The sequence below is a fragment of the Ambystoma mexicanum genome, chromosome 6p (assembly GCF_040938575.1).
Source record: "Ambystoma mexicanum isolate Mex_15411 chromosome 6p, UKY_AmexF1_1, whole genome shotgun sequence".
Classification (NCBI taxonomy): domain Eukaryota; kingdom Metazoa; phylum Chordata; class Amphibia; order Caudata; family Ambystomatidae; genus Ambystoma; species Ambystoma mexicanum.
This window is the reverse complement of record NC_090935.1, coordinates 616,800,499-616,819,936: the sequence shown is the minus strand read 5'-3', so window position 1 is coordinate 616,819,936 and position 19,438 is coordinate 616,800,499.

Sequence of the window (19,438 nt, the reverse complement as noted above, 5' to 3'; positions counted from 1 at the left end):
TTACACACTTAAAATCGCTTTTGAGCCCAGACCGTTATCAAAAGCGACCACCTGCTGGGAGGCGAGCTTGTACACAACTGGTGCGCCGACCTGAGTGGCAGCATGCACTTCAGAAGCTGCAGGGATTTGAGAGAGCAAAACAACATTCTGATATCACCGGCCCCGATCAAAGACTACTACTGAGGACAACTGAAACAAGCACGTCTCCCAGGAAAGGAGGCAACTGGAGTACTGGCCTGCTTGTCCATGGCGTGAAGCAGCAACAGGGCCCCTAATCCTGCACTGTACGAATCTAAGACACACGGTTGAACTGAGACTAATAGAAACACCTCCTTCCCGAAAGATAGGGTACCGACCAAGCCAATCCTCAGGCCAACAAAACAAAGGAGGGAGAGGGCATAGGTGATAACACAGCAGACTTCTGGGAAGAAAACCAAGAAGTGGACAGTGCATATAAACCGTAAGAGAAACCAAAAGGAGGGAAGAGGTGTTAGAGATTACAATGGCACCTCCCTAGCGAGATAGAAGCCAAGGCTTGTGGCTCTGCCGTCTTCGGAGTACCGCAGCCGGGTGGTCACGGACAGCACCATTTGGTAATAAATGCTGGACAGTGCACCTGCGAAGGTGGAACAAGTGTCTCTGGTGAACCACTTGACCAGTATCCACAAGATCCTGAACCAACAGCAACAACTGGGTGGTGCCTTGCCGAATCGTTGCGCCTGAAGCGAGCACGCCACTGACCTAAACAGCTGCATAAACATCGGCTGAGAGGGAAGGGAGCAACTGCAAATCAACACTGGCTTGACCACCATGGGGAAAGACAGGGCAAAGAACGCGACAATGCAGAGCAAAATGGAACAGTACACAATCGCTACCCAAGTTCCCCCGCAGGAGCAGGGCAACTCTGGCAATGCATTGGTACCGAAGGATGGCAATATATCCCTTAAAGACATCATGAATGCTAGCACCAACTCAAGGACCTCCATGGAAAAAAAGATGAATGGCATAAGTACTGAGGTGTCGCTATTGCGCCATGACCTGCAAAAATTCACGGCTCGTACCGGGGAAGCAGAGGGCCGCATGTCGGAAACAGAGAACAGCCTGAGGACTGTAATTCACCAAATGACCGGAGCGTTGGCAGACCTCAAGGCACTGGAAGAATGAGTGAAAGAGGGTGAGGGCAGAGCAAGATGGAACAACATCTGGATCCTTGGATTGCCTGAAACTCCGAAGCCCGAGCATGGAGCTATTCCTAGAGGATGGCTTGCGGATCTATTCGCTACCAATACCCTATCAAAATTCTTCTCAGTTGAACGTGCTCACCAACAGGCAGACAAATACCCAGAGCTCCCCCGTGCACGGTAGTAGCAAATCTCCTGAACTATAGGAATCGGGACACCATACTGCAGATGGCCAGAACCAAGGGCTCCATAACATTTAATGGCTCTAGAATTGCCTTTTTCCCAGACTTCACCAGGGAGGTTCAGAAAGCAAGGAAGTCCTTTGACCCACTCAAGAAACGCCTTTAAGCTCTTCACATAAAATACAGACTTCTGTTCAGAGCACACCTGAAAATATACCACAATGTTACGACAGTGCATTTCACGGATCCCAGAGAAGCGTGGAGCTGGGTGGAAAGAACCCTAGAGGGTGACTGGAGGCCGAATCGGAGGCAAGACATCGACAGGAGTCCCCCATGACCAGAGAGAGCACACCCAAGCCACAACAGGAGATGGAAGCACTGCCAAATGAAGGCAATGACTTCTGGAAGCAATCTCAGTCTTTTTTTTGAAGGCGATACCAAATATAATGGCTAATATAGGGTTGTAATATTTGGTATCCCCTTGATGTTGAGGGGTAACATTTAACAACATACTGCTTGAACTATCCCTTGCATTGGGGAGGGGAGCACATCATAAGCCTTCAATGTGACAGCTTCTACAAGCCATCCCATCCTTTTTTGAAGGGGCTAACACATATAATGGCTAATATAGGGTTGTAATATTTGGTATCCCCTTGATTTTGAGGGGTAACATTTAACAACGCACTGCTTGAACTATCCCTTGCATTGGGGAGGGGAGCACATTATAACCCTTCACTGTGACAGCTTCTGGAAGCCATCTCATCATTTTTTTGAAGGGGATACGAAATATTACACCTCACATAGTGTTGTAATATTTGGTATCCCCTTGATTTTGAGGGGTAACATTTAACAACACTCTGCTTGAACTATCCATTGCATTGGGGAGGGAAGTACATCACAAGCCTTCACTGTGACAGCTTCTGATGCCATCCCATCCTTTTTTTTGAAGGGGATACCAAATATAATGGCTAATATAGGGTTGTAATATTTGGTATCCCCTTGTTTTTGAGGGGTAACATTTAACAACGCTCTGCTTGTACTATCCCTTGAATTGGGGAGGGGAGTACATCATAAGCCTACACTGTGACAGCTTCTGAAAGCCATCTCATCCTTTTTTTGAAGGGGATACCAAATATTACAGCTAATATAGTGTTGTAATATTTGGTATTCCCTTGATGTTTGTGGGGTAACATTTAACAAAGCACTGCTTGAACTATCACTTGCATTGGGAGGGAAGTACATCATAAGCCTTCACTGTGACAGCTTCTGATGCCATCCCATCCTTTTTATGAAGGGGATACCAAATATAATGGCTAATATAGGGTTGTAATATTTGGTATCCCCTTGATTTTGAGGGGTAACATTTAACAATTGCTTGAACTATCCCTTGCATTGGGGAGGGGAGTACATCACATGCCTACACTTTGACAGCTTTTGGAAGCCATCTCATCCTTTTTTTGAAGGGGATACCAAATATTACAGCTAATATAGTGTTGTAATATTTGGTATCCCCTTGATTTTGAGGGGTAGCATTTAACAACGCACTGCTTGAACTATCCCTTGCATTGGGGAGGGGAGCACATCGTAAGCCTTCACTGTGACAGCTTCTGGAAGCCATCCCATCCTTTTTTGAAGGGGATACCAAATATAATGGCTAATATAAGGTTGTAATATTTGGTATCCCCGTGATTTTGAGGGGTAACATTTAACAACGCACTGCTTGAACTATCCCTTGCATTGGGGAGGGGAGCACATCATAAGCCTTCACTATGACAGCTTCTGGAAGCCATCCCATCCTTTTTTTGAAGGGGATACCACATATTACAGCTAATATAGTGTTGTAATATTTGGTATCCCCTTGATTTTGAGGGGTAACATTTCACAACGCACTGCTTGAACTATCCCTTGCATTGGGGAGGGGAGCACATCGTAAGCCTTCACTGTGACAGCTTCTGGAAGCCATCCCATCCTTTTTTGAAGGGGATACCAAATATAATGGCTAATATAGGGTTGTAATATTTGGTATCCCCTTGGATTTTGAGGGGTAACATTTAACAACGCATTGCTTGAACTATCCATTGCATTGGGGAGGTGAGTACATCATAATCCTCCACTGTGACAGCTGCTTCTGGAAGCCATCCCATCCTTTTTTTGAAGTGGATACCAAATATAATGGCTAAATGGCTAATATAGGGTTGTAATATTTGGTATCTCCTTGTTTTTGAGGGGTAACATTTAACAACGCTCTGCTTGAACTATCCCTTGAATTGGGGAGGGGAGTACATCATTTCTGTGCACTGTGACTCTGGGCCAGCCCAACGGGTGCTCGGGGCACCAACACAAAATGAATGTGGCAGGGATCACCCTGATCGTCGTGGTCACACAACAAGACCGCAGCTGCCGGGGGCTCCCGGACAAGCAGCTGCTCTGCGATCACCTAGAGGGCCAGTGGCCTGGAGGCACCCTGTTACACATGCTGGTCTGGGGCACCCAGACTAGCAGGGCCGCAGGCCTGTGATCACAAGGGGTAGGCCTGCAGGCCCTACACAGTGAGACACAGAGACAGAGTGCCATTACATTTAGTCTACCACTGTGGTACTGCACGTGCATGCGGGGGCTCCTTCTTCCAGTCAGGAATGAGGCTGTCATGACACATCCTTAGAGGGTGTGAGAAAAATGAGGCGAGACCCTCTTTTTTGTGAGGGGTCCTGACTCTAGAGGGTGTAGAGAGGAATGTCAAGAGAGGATTAGAGTCAAAGGCCTAGAACAAGGGTAGACTTCGACTCTAATCCACTCTTGACATCCTTAGAGGGGCAATACATGTTTCTAAAAGGGAAACACCACAAATACTCCCACTATGCTATGAGATGTGTAATATATATATTGTCAGTCTCGTTTATTATGTGATTTATCTGCGTTTCATGTCAACCCTGTAAAATTAAATATTATTTGTATGTGTTTTACGTGCCTGCCATGATGACTGCACCGCTACACAACACCCTCTATAGTGAACCCACCTATCGGGTCAATTTCCCTAAGGAAGTAGTATTCCGGAGTATTTTTTCAATTTCCAAGCGTAGTTTGTGTACCCATTTCCATCACTGTTGGCAGCTGTGATTTATTCAGCTACTAACAACCAAATAACCCACCATGTTTTGGCAGCTGTGATTTTTTTTAAGCTACAAATAACCATATAACCAACTAAGTTTAATTTAACTCAATGCAGTTCAGCTGACTGATCCAGTAACAGTGGCGTACCGAGCCAGGGGTGGGGGGACGGGGGGGGCACGCTGCCAGCCCACAGGCTCTTTTTAGAACCTGACCGGGACTTTCGTCAGTGGGCCACCCTTCCCGTTCGGCACCTCAATGAGGGTGTCCAACGAGAAAGGTGTCCCGCTGGCAGAACAATGTGTGCTCAGGAATTCCTGCTCAGCACAGTAATTGTCCTGGCAGCAGGACACCTTACCCTTTCCGAAACCTCTGGCAGGACAATGTTCCAAGGAGCTCAGGGCAGCAGCAGAGGGGCTCGCAAGTTGCTCTGTGTCAACAGAGCATTTCAATGTGAGCCATTAGGCACTATTGAGAGGGAGGGGGTACTATTAGCAGGGACTTTTGTCCCTTTAGAAATGTGCATAGCAGGGAGTGATCAGGTGTTAGAAGGTTGCATAATGCTGCAGCCTTTATGAAATAATGACTATGGCTTTACCCAAAGGGGATTTGTTAGGCTCACATTAATCTGCACAATGCTATTGTGACTTTGCATGCAGGGAGGGGAGAATAAAACCAAATCCATCCTCTTATTGCTCAACATATTTCTATAATGATGTATAGTGTAAAGTGTGTTATGTAATGTGCTTTGCATCCAAGGCATTGATATAAATAAAGTATTATTTAAGCACACGAAATGCAAAGGGAAACATTAATAAATATCTAAATAAACTAAAACTGTGAAGATGTGCTCAGTTGCTTAAATTGTCTCCATCCCGGTTTCACTATTAATCAAAGTGTGTGATCCTGGGCTGATCATGAAATCAGACTGTGTCTTATCTGCAGCTCTCCAAGTGATTCACTTCAAAGCTTATGTGTTAATATATGATGCTGTTATTTTTTTTTTTAAAAAAAGCCTGACTTGCTCCATATATAACAGTGCAATTTAGGTAGTTTGCACCACAACATTATTTGTCACTTGGCTTACTTATGACAACTTATTCTAAAGTCACTTGCATTCTGCCTCCAAGTATCAAAGACTGATGATGCTCCTTGCTATGTGCTTTCTGTGAAGTAATGTCTGTTGATGCAATCCATATGCAAATTAGTTGATGTGCATGTATTTTTCCTGGACAGATCTCTGATAGATGAGTTCCTTGCATTTGTAATGATTCTGCCGTTTTATTTTGTTGTGTTAAAATGCGAGATACCACTAGTAATGTTACTAAAAAAATAGATTGGGGCACGGGTGGGCGGTTTGTGGGCACGAATGAGACAGCCCGGAATTGCGTGCACTGCATTTGAGGGGAAAGCAGCAGGAGTTTCACCGTGGCTGCCCCCCCACTCCCTCTTGCAATGCTGAATACTCCCCTGACTGGACAATATGGAACTCGGCGTTATGACGGTGTTGTGCAACATTTGGTACCCCATACCGAGGCTCGGAACTCTCCCACTTCGGGCTGCAAATTACGAAGACAGCCGAAGACAGGGGGGTACCGTATCGGTATGGGATACCAAATATTACAGAACAGGGGCAGGGCCGAATGAAGAGGCATCTTTCTACAGATGAAAGCAGTGGGGACAGGGGAGGGGGCGCTCAGCCATCTGTTCACATTGCCCCCTCACCCCCTTAATGAAGCCACGTTACAGTGAGAAGTGTTGACACTGCATGGATCAGTGAGTTAACTGCTCTCCCAGGCTGAAGAACAGTCATGAAATTCACTGATTAAACCGTGGTGCAGAGCCAAGGAGAGCCAGGTCCTGTACAGATGAAGCCATGCCTCCTGGTTGTCTGCAGATAAGGTGGGTGGCTGGGCTCTGTCCTTGACTGGCCCCCACTTACCCAGGCTGTCCTCCTACATTGCGATTGCGAGCAGCGGGACTGTTGGGGGCTGGAGAGCCCTGGAAAAGACACAGTGGATTTTACAACCCCACCATGCAGGGGCGCCGAGTACGGAGGAGGGTGGGGGGGGGCTGCGGGGCCCGTGCCCCCCCACCACCCTGGCAGAATGAAGTTGAGGCTGAGCCCCCCCAACCCCCCCGCCGAGGAAAAACAATGTTTTGAAATTGTAGGACAGATGCAAAGCAAGAGGCTCTTGCTTTGCATCTATCCCTCAATTTCTAAAAATCGTTTTGGGTTTGGTGTATTTGTACATCTGTGCACCCCTCTTGGAAAGAGGGGTGAACAGATGTAGAGGTACACCCAACCCAGAAGGTTTTTTAGAAATGAAGGTACAGATGCGAAGCGAGGTAGGGGGCAGGGAGCAGGGGCAGGGAGAGGGAAAATGAGACTGTTTGCATGTCTCTGAGTGTGCACGTGGTGAGGGTGAATGCTATGGGCTTTTGAAATGGGGCAATGCTGGTGCTCTTCAGTTAGCTGGCTATACTCTTGATGGGATAGTACTGCTGTAACAGGGCTTCTATAATTGTTGAATCTTCTCAGCGTTAATACTATGCTTTTGTTGAGGCAATGCTAGTTCATCTTAGTGGGGCTGCTATACTTTTGATGGGACAACATCAGCACCTCTCAGTTGAGCTGCTACACTCTTATTGACAAGGCCCCAGCACTTCTCAACAGATGTATTTCTTTTTATTTGAATTGGTTATTTATAATGTATGTACTACCCAGAGGTTTCTAAGCGCGGACTGTGGGAGCGAACCTGTGTTGCGCGGACCGAGGCAGCGAACCTGTGTTGTGCGGACCGAAAGGGTGAACCTGTGTTGCGCGGACCGAGGGATCGAACCTGTGTTGCTCTGTGTCGTCTTGCTTCCAAGGCAAGCACGTTGCCCCTGAGCTATCCTTCCGATACTGTAAAGATCTGAAGTACATTTAATGATACAGAACCAGAACTATTGAGCAAGTCTGTCATCATCAGAATATCTCAACCTGTTGTGGTAATACAAGAGCTCATATTTTTAAAGGGATGGAATTACTCAGAATGTTGCAGCACTATTCACTAACCCAAAGTTCTTAAGCATAGTTAATGTGAAAATACTACACTTCTCACCGTTGGGCCAGTACTGCCACTTCTCACAGAGGCTTCTACACCTTTTATGGGGCAGCACAGATCCAGCCTACTGCTCACATGCTCATAATTGTCATTTCTCAGCAGGACTGCAACACTATTCCATTGTGTTCTGTATGTTGAGTGCTTCTTCACCACCAATGTGGATTCATGGCTCTCTCCCAGTGTCTAAATAGAAGATCTGTCTACATTCAATTGGCAACAGGCATGTCCGGAGCTGCCTGCTGTCCATAAGCTGCCGCTCAGGATGTTGGGAGCCGTGATGGGGCAAGGGATAGAAGGCTCGAGCCTGTCGGATAGCAGAATCTTCAGGGTCTTAAAACCTGCTCACTTCTTCTGGAGGGGCCATGGGGCAAAATGAGCCTGATCCCACATACAGGGAGTTGTTACCCCTTTATCTCTCCTGAATGAAAGAATTAGCTCTCTCAGATACAAGTTATCACCCCTGCACACACAGAATGAATATGGTATGGATCTATAAATCGAGAAAACTGGAGTGACAATTCAGAGTGTTTTAACAGAAATATAATTGTCTTCCCAGATGGGAGACTGACTCCATTAATATACATGGGGTCACTGAGATGACCAAGAGTGAAAATGTACATTCAGTTGTGAGATTACCAGCAAAGGTTGATATTATGCTCCAAGGAGTGAGGTGCCCACTCAATATATCACACTGTTTATAGATGTGAGACCCATCCTGAATGCTTGCCCAAAGAGCCTTGGCCAGAGTTTCACACTGAAGAAGTGAGCATGTTATCCGGGGTCTGCAGCCCACACAAACGCAGGGGATTCCCATGCTCCCACTTGCGAGATTTGCACCAAATTAGTGAGATTGTGCTCCAAGGTAGGAGGCACCCGCACAGTCTTTGCTCTGACGTTTGACACACTCACAGGATGGGACAGCATTTCGTTCCCCCATCCTAGTTGTGTTGCTCTGCCTTTTGAGGGCTACTACAACCTGGATGATTATAGAGGGGTGGAGTAAGGGCTGTGATGGCCTACTGGAATACAACTCGAAGGCTTAAATCTCCTTCTTACTTGACCTTAGTATATGCAGTACATGCTAGCCAATGTTTCCACTGTTCTGTGCTGCGCGCGACTCCACCCTCCCGCGCACCGTTACACCAAGTTTGCGACTACATGGAAATTTGTGGTCCTATAACTGCCAGTGATGTCACTTCCTGTATTTGCCCCCTCCCCCCCCCACCCCGGGAAATTCATAAGTCGGCTCCCCTGCCACCATGTACACGGGGCATGGGTTTTGGAATGGCACAGAACTGTGTGTTGGCAGTTCAGCTGTGCCATGCCACGTCCAGGTATATTGCGAGGTAGGATGATTTTGGACAAATGTTATCATTTTAGTAAAATAAATGAAAATTACTATGTGGGAGACTACAGAAAAAAATTGAGGGACTGGCAGTGTCCAAAATTGGACTGTATATGAACGGGTAAGACTCAGGTCCACAGATGAAACTTGAGTTGCTTGAAGCTGTTTGCATCTCTGTCATTCTGCCAACACCCCAAAAATATGCACCCATCACTGCATGGTGCAGTGCAAAGATAAAGGTAGGCCAGCATACTGATGTCAAAGGAGCCTCAAAGTACAATTGTAAGGTGATTGCTGTGCATGTTTACACTTCACTGCAGACTCTTAAGGGCACTGCACAGACAGAGAACCTCCCCAAATGCCAAATTACGGAGCATGTTAGGGAGAAGTACGGAGATGAAAATCCCACCTTTTACAGCCAAGATGATTTGAAGATGTTGTAAACACGACTTTATCCTGGTACTTCAGTGAGATGGAAGGCATTTCACTGGGAAGATTTATAGATAAGAATAGCCTCTACCTATCATTGAGGATGGGTTTACCCCTCCACCTCTGTGGACCTCTTCATTCTCCAGGCATCTGACAGTCCAAATAACAGATACAAAGTTCATTATTGTGGGGTACTAATCCGTGAGGACAATTCTGAGACTAACTTCAGTGAAATGTGAAGAAATTGGATAGATGCATTGGATGCTGTAATGCCTCGCACAATAAATGAGACTTCACTATTGACTAGAAACTGTTGAATGTTCTGGAGCAGCGTACACATGCTCACGCCTGCCTTATCAGAAGTGAATGCGGGTTTATTCAGTCCCGGACCACAGGCACCTGGATTCCGTAGACAGGGATAGTCTTCTGCTTATGGTCATCTTGCCCAGAGAAGGCTCTCTTGCTGTCCCCTTTCTAGAGTATGCACTAGTGCCTCCTATTGATGAATGCCACTTTGCCTACGAGAATCCGCCTAGCACCTGAGCTGTCTTCCTAAAAAGGGCTGCCCTGTGCCCCCTCTTGAAGTGCCACCCAGTGGAGACACACTGCAAGCCCACATTTCTAAGGATGTTACATGCAAGGCTGACTATTGCCCATCTACTGGCTGACTTTGAGTGGACAGGGGTTTTGGCATCATCTTAATTGATATCGGATGGGTGAGCTGTAAAGAGGTTCTGGTGCTAATGGAGTAATAGAACGCAGAGCATTTGATTGATTTGATAAGTGGACCCCTTCCCCCCGTGGCCCCAAAGCATGGGGCCACAGCACTGGAGACCGCTGGGGGCAGATGATCACTGGCCACCAGGGATATAGGAAAAACTGGTGTCCTTGGAAAGGGGAGGTTCTCCCCTTTCCAAGGACACCACGTATATGACGCATTGCTTGTCACAGATCAGCGCAGAGCGCTCGATCCGTGACCAGCAACCCACTGGACGACCATGGAAACGTTTGTGACGTGGGAGGGAGGGGGGCTGCTTCAATCCCCCCATCCCCCAAAGCATGGGGGCACATATGTGCACAACCCTGGGGGCAGATGGCTGATCATCTGCCCCCAGGGAAGGGGGGCAAAAAGAAAAAAATAATAATAAATAGAACGGGGATGGGGGGTGGGGGGCCTGGGATTTTCTTGCCCCCATGAAATGGTGGTGGCCCTCCCCCTCCCACACCAAGTGAAAGGGAGGGCACCCCTTGTAGCCCTCCCTGGGGGCAGATTTATGGCCCCAGGCAGGAGTACATGAGGTGGCCCCCCATCCAATTGGGGGGGTGGGGGAGAGGGCTACTAGGAATTAGTGTGCAGGCCCACAAAGGATGGGGCCTGCAGGTTAGGCCCCCCCTGGGGGCAGATGGCTGATCATCTGCCCCCAGGGAAGGGGGCAAAACAAAAAAAACAAAAAAATGAAAATAAGAAAAAGGGAATTTTGGGTGGGATGGGGGGGCACTAGCCACCAGGGATATATTTTACAGAAATGGGGGGTGGCCCTCTCCCCCTCACCCCAAGGAGAAATGGGGGCACCCCTTGTAGCCCTTCCTGGGGGGAAGATATCTGCTCCTAGGAAGGGGCATCTGACTCCAGGGAGGGCTGAATGAGATGCCCCCCCTGCATTTGGTGTGGGGGGTAGAGGGTCACCCCCCAGTACATTAGAAAATTACCTGGCAGTTTAGGGTGCCCCTCAGCTCGCCCTAAAGTGTAGTGTACCTTTTCCATTTTTTGTTTACTATACCTGCCTTGGCGCAGTGGGGCACATTGGTGTGCCATTCTGGCGCCAAGGTGCCCAAACCTTACTGCATACAAGCCAACATTCTGTGACCAAAAATCTGTAGGAATCTTAAAGTTTCAAAAATAGTCAGGCGAGGAGGTAATGATAGGAATAGGGCACGTCAGCAGCCCATTGTTATTGAATGAGTCCCCCGCCGCGGGTGCATTCAATGACAATGAGGCGCCTGCCACGCCTTCTGCCACCACGGCAGCTCGGGGGAGCCCTTGAAAGACTCCCCCGAGTTGGCGTGGTGGAGGGCTAATGGCGCCTTTTGTGAAAGGCTCCCGCAGCGGAGGGGTGCCCTTAGCCCACCGCCATGGGCGCCTTTTACATCAAAAGCCTGCATGCTGCGCCTTCTCCCGCTACGCCAGCTCGGGGAAGTCCTTGAAAGATTCCCCCGAGCTGGCATGGTGGGGGGCTAATGGCGCCTTTTGTCAAAGGCACCCATGGCGGAGGGGCGCATTTAGCCCACCGCCGTGGGCGCCTTTTACATCAAAAGCCTGCATGCTGCGCCTTCTCCCGCTATGCCATCTCAGGGAAGTCCTTGAAAGACTCCCCTGAGCTGGTGTGGTGGGGGGCTAATGACGCCTTTTGTCAAAGGCACCCGCGGTGGAGGGGCGCATTTAGCCCACCGCCGTGGGCGCCTTTTACATCAAAAGCCTGCATGCTGCGCCTTCTCCCGCTACGCCAGCTCGGGGAAGTCCTTGAAAGACTCCCCCGAGCTGGCGTGGTGGGGGGCTAATGGTGTCTTTTGTCAAAGGCACCCATGGCGGAGGGGCGCATTTAGCCCACCGCCGTGGGCGCCTTTTACATCAAAAGCCTGCATGCTGCGCTTTCTCCCGCTACGCGACTCCTCTGAGCTGGCGTGGTGGGGGGCTAACGGCGCCTTTTGTCAAAGGCACCCGCGGTGCAGGGGCGCATTTAGCCCACCGCCGTGGGTGCCTTTTACATCAAAAGCCTGCATGCTGCGCATTCTCCTGCTAAGCCAGGTCGGGGAAGTCCTTGAAAGACTCCCCCGAGCTGGCGTGGTGGGGGGCGAATGGCGCCTTTTGTCAAAGGCACCGATGGCGGAGGGGCGCATTTAGCCCAACGCCGTCGCCTTTTACATCAAAAGCCTGCATGCTGCGCCTTCTCCCGCTACGCCAGCTCGGGAAGTCCTTGAAAGACTCCCCTGAGCTGGCGTGGTGGGGGGCTAATGGCGTCTTTTGTCAAAGGCACCCATGGCGGAGGGGCGCATTTAGCCCACCGCCGTGGGCGCCTTTTACATCAAAAGCCTGCATGCTGTGCCTTCTCCCGCTACGCCAGCTCAGGGAAGTCCTTGAAAGACTCCACTGAGCTGGCGTGGTGGGGGGCTAATGGCACCTTTTGTCAAAGGCACCCGCGGCGGAGGGGCGCATTTAGCCCACCACCGTGGGTGCCTTTGACATCAAAAGCCTGCATGCCATGCCTTCTCCCGCTACGCCAGCTCGGGGGAGCCCTTGAAAGATTCCCCTGAGCTGGCGTGGGAAAAAAAAAAATGTTAAAAAAAAAACATTTTTTTTTGTACCAAAAAAATCGGTATTTGGTGCCAATAAATCGGTAGGTGGAAGAACTGCTTAAAAAGCGGTATCCTACCACCTAAATCGGTAGGGTTGGCAAGTATGTTACTGCCCCACCCACTGGGGAGACCATTTTTGGGGGCCCTCCCCCCCGGGGCCCCCCCCCCACCCCAAATGGAGGGGGGGTGTACCTCACACAGCCGTTTGTAGGAGGCCCAGGGAGGCCTGCATGAGGTGCCCCCGCCACCCATTTCGTTTGAGGGGGGAGGTGGCCCCCAAAAATGGTGGGGCAGGCCCCCAGTGGGTGTGGCAGTAAGGTTTGGGCACCCCGGGGCCAGATTGCCACATCAATGTGCCTCTCTGCACCAAGGGGAGTTGGGTTACCAAAGGAAAAAAGTGAAAATAGTGGAACGCTGGCACCCCAAAGGGTCTGGGAATTTTCTAATGGGATGGGGCATTGACCCTCTCCCTCCCCCCCCAGCCGCAATGGAGTGGGTACCATGTCATGCAGCCCTCCCTAGGACCAGATATCTGCTCCTAGGAACGGTCACCTGAGCCCAGGAAAGAGTCCTGGACATCCCCCCCTTATCTACCCCTGGGAGGGCTACATGAGATGGGCCGCCCCTACAATTGGGCCATGTGTGGATTCCCAGGGGTGTCCTCTTTTGGGAAATGCATGGGGTTCCCTGTTTCCCTTGCTGGCTTCGACACCCTAGGCCCAAATCTGTAGGTTGCCCACATGAACAAAATGGGCAGTGGCAAAAGGCTTGGGGTTCCCAGTGGGTTACCCTTTTCCTTTTGCGCCCCCGATAGGTGCACCCACACATGTGAGGTACCGTTTTCATCAGGACACGTGTGGGGAGGCAGGAAGGTAGGCCATGTGTTGCTGGCGGTGTGTTTCGGTGGGTGGCCAGAGCGAAATGTCTGAGAATTGTCTTCATTTCCAGCCAATTTCAGAGGCATTTCCCTGTGTCCACTCACCGAAACACGTCGCCAACAACAGATGTCATACCTTCTCGCGTTCCCACAGGTGTCCCGACAAAAAAGGTACCTCACATGTGTGGGTGCACCTTGCGCTGACCCCGCAGAAGAGGGCAGAGCATGGCATCAGCGAAGCAGTGCCCTCACAGGAACATGGCTTCAGCAGGAGCACAGCTGCAGAGCCACCAACAAATCAATGAAGCCGCAGTCGGCTTTCCTTCCCTGTACCCCTTTCTCTATGTCCTTCCCTGAATTCTCTTCTCATCCATATTAGTGTACCACATTACTGCAACCTCTTGTACGGCTACATGCAAGCTATAAAAAAGTGAGTGCACACCTGCATGCAGATATGTACCCTATGTGTGCAGAGGTCGTGGCATTTTTCCAAATGGAACCAGAGGTACCTGGACCAGGATCTAGACCCCACTAACACAACCCTCCATTTTCTGCATACTCAACCCACTCACAAAACCATTTCTATCCCAGCAATCCCCACGCACTTTACCACACCGCATCAACAACACATAGAACGAACCTACAGCAAACGAGGCCTCGCCCGATCCGATACTTGCACCAAAGCCCAGCACTCTGTGTATACCGAGCTGAAGCTGCCAACAGCACACCACTTCTCCCACTCTTCTACTCCCCTCCTCCTCGACTAACACTACCCGCCCTCATCCTGTTTACAGATCCGCCAGAGCGCTTGGGGACCAATTCCGTTGGCAACGGTGCGCTATAAGTACCTTTAAAATAACATAACATTTCCAATGATATGGACATGTTAAAGGTGCAGACAAAGCTCAGCCTGTTGGCAAATCTCCAAGTCGTATATTGTTTGAGCTTATAGCCGTCAACAATCATGTCCTTGTATTGTGTCTTCGCAATAATAATGATCAAAATAGTAAAGCAGTGGTGGGGCATATGGAGGTTGTGCAAGCTGCCATCCTTAAAAATGCACTTTCAGGCAGTACGGTGACCCAAAAAGTTTTAATCCACTTGGGTATGTCATCAACCTGAAAAAAGAGGAATTGTTTCCATAACCTCTTACTCCACTTACCCCACTTTCCCGGTACACGGGCAAATGCCTGCTCTTGGTATTTTTGTGGCAATATTCAGCCATGGACCCTGCGGGGAACACCCCCCGCAACCCCAGCATTCTTTTTAAATGTATGGGGGACAACCCCGCAACACCCGCTCCCACAAATGATCCCCCCAAAAATATCGCCTATGGCAAGACAAACAACCATATATACAGCGATATTTTTGGTGGGGATAATATGTAGGGATACTGAAAAAATGACAAGTCAGGCTGTATGATTTTCATACCCCGTCACTTTTTCCTACCCCTGGGTGGGTTGCCCAATGCCTGCTCTCGGTAGGATTTTCTGACGGGTAGGAAAAAATGACAGGCTAGGCTGTCAGATTTTCCTACCCCGTCACTTTTTCCTACCCCTGGTTGGGTTGCCCAATGCTTGCTCTCGATAGGATTTTCTGACGGGTAGGAAAAAATGACAGGTCAGGCTGTCAGATTTTCCCACCCCGTCACTTTTTTCTACCCCTGGGTGGGTTGCCTAATGCTAGCTGTCGGTAGGATTTTCTGACGGGTAGGAAAAAAATGACAGGTCAGGCTGTCAGATTTTCCTACCCCGTCACTTTTTCCTACCCCTGGGTGGGTTGCCCAATGCTACCTGTCGGTAGGATTTTCTGACGGGTAGGAAAAAATGACAGGTCAGGCTGTCAGATTTTCCTACCCCATCACTTTTTCCTACCCCTGGGTGGGTTGCCCAATGCCTGTTTTCGGTAGGATTTTCTGACAGGTAGGAAAAAATGACAAGCAAGGCTGTCAGATTTTCCTACCCCGTCACTTTTTCCTACCTCTGGGTGGGTTGCCCAATGCCTGCTCTCGGTAGGATTTTCTGACGTGTAGGAAAAAATGACAGGCTAGGCTGTCAGATTTTCCTACCCCGTCACTTTTTCCTACCCCTGGGTGGGTTGCCCAATGACTGCTCTCGGTAGGATTTTCTGACGGGTAGGGAAAAATGACAGGCTAGGCTGTCAGATTTTCCTACTTCGTCACTTTTTCTTATCGGTAGGATTTTTTGACAGGTAGCAAAAAATGACATTACAATTCCTGTCAGATTTTCCTACCGATAGGATTTTCTGACAGATAGCAAAAAGTGACGTTACACCGGCTGTGCCGAGGCTGCACCACTCACTCTCCCCTAGGCGGGAATACTCAGTTACTGAGGCGGCATGGGCCGCCTGCTCTCCCCCTGGCAGGGGTACCTTGGGCTGCATGCTTAGGGGCTGACTGCCTCATTTTCATGATTGTCCTTACCAGTTGTTACACTTTCATTCCTTGTGTACTTCCATCATGTGTCCTTTCGGTTTTCTTTCCTTCACAGCTTCGCCACAGGCCGAGCTACACTGTCTCCCCAGGCAGACGATATGTTACTTGGATGTTGTGTTGCCCTCCCCTTCCTTGGGTGGGAGATTTGAAATGTCAAATATTTGTTTTTCAGGTTGGCGGGGAGCACGCCACCCTCTCAGTCCCCCAAGCGGGAGCTCTTTGCAGATGATGGTGTGGTATGGGTAAGAGGGCAGAATTTTTTGTTGATGCAGAATCGGTTGCAAGCTGCGATAGTGCGTATGGAGGAGTGGTGTGGGAAATGGGGCTTTTCGATGGCTGTGGATAAAAGCGTGAGTATGGTTTTTTCAAGGAGAAGAGTGCAGCAAGGGTTGGACTTGGTTCTGAAAGGTGAGAGGGTGAAAAGCGTGGAAGAGTTTCGTTATTTAGGGGTGATTTTGGATAGGAAGTTAAATTGGAATTTGCAGGTGAATGGAATGGTGGATAAGAGCAAACGAAGGTTGAATTTATTGCGAGCTGTGACTGGGAAAGAGTGGGGTGCTCAACAGAAATGTCTACGAATGTTGTATAAAGGGTTCATTTTGATTGTGATGGATTTTGGATGTCAAGTGTCAGTGGGTTTTACGGCAAGTCAGAAGTTGCGGTTGGACAGGGTTCAGGCAAGGGCTTTGAGTGTGTGTTCGGGTGTGATGAGGTCCTCTCCAGCGAATGCGGTTCAGGTGCTTGTGGGAGACATGCCATTGAGGTTGAGGAGAGATGCGTTGAATATGAGATGGTGGGTGAAGTGCCGTGCGAAGAGCGTGGCTCATCCGGTGCGTGAATGTTTGAAGTATAATTGGAGGTTTGATTATTATAGAGATCGATGGAGGAGGAAAGGGGGCACTTTTGGGTTTCACATGTGGGAAAAGGGAGTGCGGTGGGGTGTGGGCGATTTGATGACTGTAACTGACACGGATTTGGAGAGATGGCCGAGGTGGATGATGGGGTCTGCAAAGGTGTGTTTGGAGTTAGCGAATGTGGTGTCGAAGAACAGAGGATTGCGGAGTGAGATCAAAGCTTTGGGTCATGCATATGTGGCAGGAAAGGAAGGATGCAAGGTGTTTAAGGATGGTTCGAAGGATCCTGTGTCTGGGAGAGTGGGTATGGCCTATTATCTGGAAAGCACTGGGGAGTATAAAGTGGGACGATTGACGAATGATGTGTCAATTTTTACGGCTGAGTTGGTGGCGATTGCATCAGCAATTGATAGGGTGTGCGAGTTGGGGTTAGATAAGGTGGTGATATTTTCAGATTCATTGAGTGGGTTGCAGGCGATTATGGCGGGGGATGGTGATAGGAAGGATGTGATTATGGATATCAGGAAAAAGATTGATCGGTGCGTACATGGGAGAATGGATTTGGAGTTGGCGTGTGTCCCCAGTCATAGTGGTATTTTGGGTAATGAGTTAGTGGATCTGGCGGCGGGTGAGGGTATGAGAAGGGAAGCGGTTGATGTGAGATTACCTTTAAGTGTGGATGAGGTGAAGGCGGTGGTGGTGAGACGGGTCATGGAAGAGTGGCAGGAGAGGTGGGTGAGTGGGGCGAAGGCAGGTGGATGTTTGGTCTTTGTGGGAAAGTGTCAGTGAAGGTGGATGCGGGGAGTTTGGAATGGAGGAGGGGGGAGGAGGTGATGCTGAATCGATTGAGGATAGGGCTTGTGGGGCTGAATGGTTGTCTGTTTCGAGTGGGGAAGCGAGAGTCGAGGGATTGTGCGGTGTGTGGGGTGCCTGAGACTGTGGGACATTTTCTACTTAGATGTGAGAAACATGTTGCAGGGAGATAATTGATGAGGGTTCGGTTATCTGCGCTGGGCGTGGCTGAGTTGAGTGGGAAGGCTTTGTTGGGAGGTGATGGGGTGAGTGGCAGGAAGAAGAGCGGTGTGTTGTTGGATTTTGTGAGACAGACGGGGAGGTGGGAGGAACTGTGAGTTTATGTGAGCTAAATAATGATTGGTGGGTTAGGTGCACATCATCCTTTAGGATGGGGAAGCGCCTGTGTGGGTCCGCCCACGCTTTCGATAATTTAGAAGAAGAAGAAGAAGGATATTATAATTTTTTTCTCTTCAAAGCAGCGTGTGCGCTGCTTTCTCTCCCCTCCAGGCGGGACCATGTCTTTATCAAACTTTTTTTTTCCTGCGTCGCCGGCCGAGGCTGCCCCACCCCTCTGCCTCAGGCAGGAGATTCACATCACTGCAGCAGCGGTCCTCACCGCACTGCTCAGCCTGGAGGGCAGCCCATATTTTATTTTGTTGTTTAAAGATGCGGCGGGGGCCGCGCGCACCATCTCTACCTCAAATGGGAGACTGCTTTATTCAGTGCAGCCGGCGGCAACGGGCCGATCCTTTGTGCCCCCCCACAGGAACGCTCCCCCTACAGGTGGGACATCAAGGTCTTTATTGCGGCGCCGCAGGCCGCTTCTTTGCCTCTCCCCTGCGGGAGCTCTTCGCCCACCCAGGCGGGGACTTCAATCGGTAGTGGCGCTACATCCCGCAGAGCAGGACGGGCCTCTTCTTCATTCGGAACATTACGCCTAGGCAGCAGGTTTAAATTCTTACTTCAGCAAGGCTGCTCCATTCCTGGATGTGGCGTGAGCCACGAGTCCAGGTTGCTCACCTCATGCGGAGCGGGTGATGGTGGCCGCTAGTCCCCCCCCCCCCCATGGTGCATAAAAACCTTTTTTTTCCCCACCAGGGATGCCTGAAAGAGCACGCGGGGCCACAAACCCTCCTCGCCAGTTGTTCGGGGACTGGGGTCTCCGGCCCCCATGTTGTGAGGATGCCCCGTTGCATACCTTTCAACTCACAAGCTTTTGGTGCGTGTCATCCGCTCTGAAAGCAGCTCTCTCACCCGACAATCTCTCTAACCTTCCATATAAATGAATGGGCTTTCACCCGCCAAAAGCAAAATCGGGTGTTTTCAGCCACCATGGGGTGACAAAACGTTGGGAGCTATGCCGTTGTGCAGGGCAGCCTAGCATTGCCCATGGTCTGAGCACCATGGAGCACAGCAGTAACTACGGACTCTGCTTTAGTGGGTGACTGCCGTGCAAAAGCCCACTCAGGGAGGTGGACCACCCAGGCATGGACCCCGACCGGTTAGGGTGAATGAGCAAAGTTAAATGATTAAGGAACCAGTCTGTCAAGATCTTGGTAAAGATTTGAGTGTGTAGCTTCACCAATGAGATCAGGCTATAAGAAACACAATCCAATGGATCCTTGCCCGGTTTTAAGATCAATGAAACAATGGCTTCCCACATCTGACGGTCACTTGACCTGCTGGTAGCATAAAGACGCTTATAATAAACCTGAAACGTCTCCAGTATCTGGTCTGGGTCGGACACA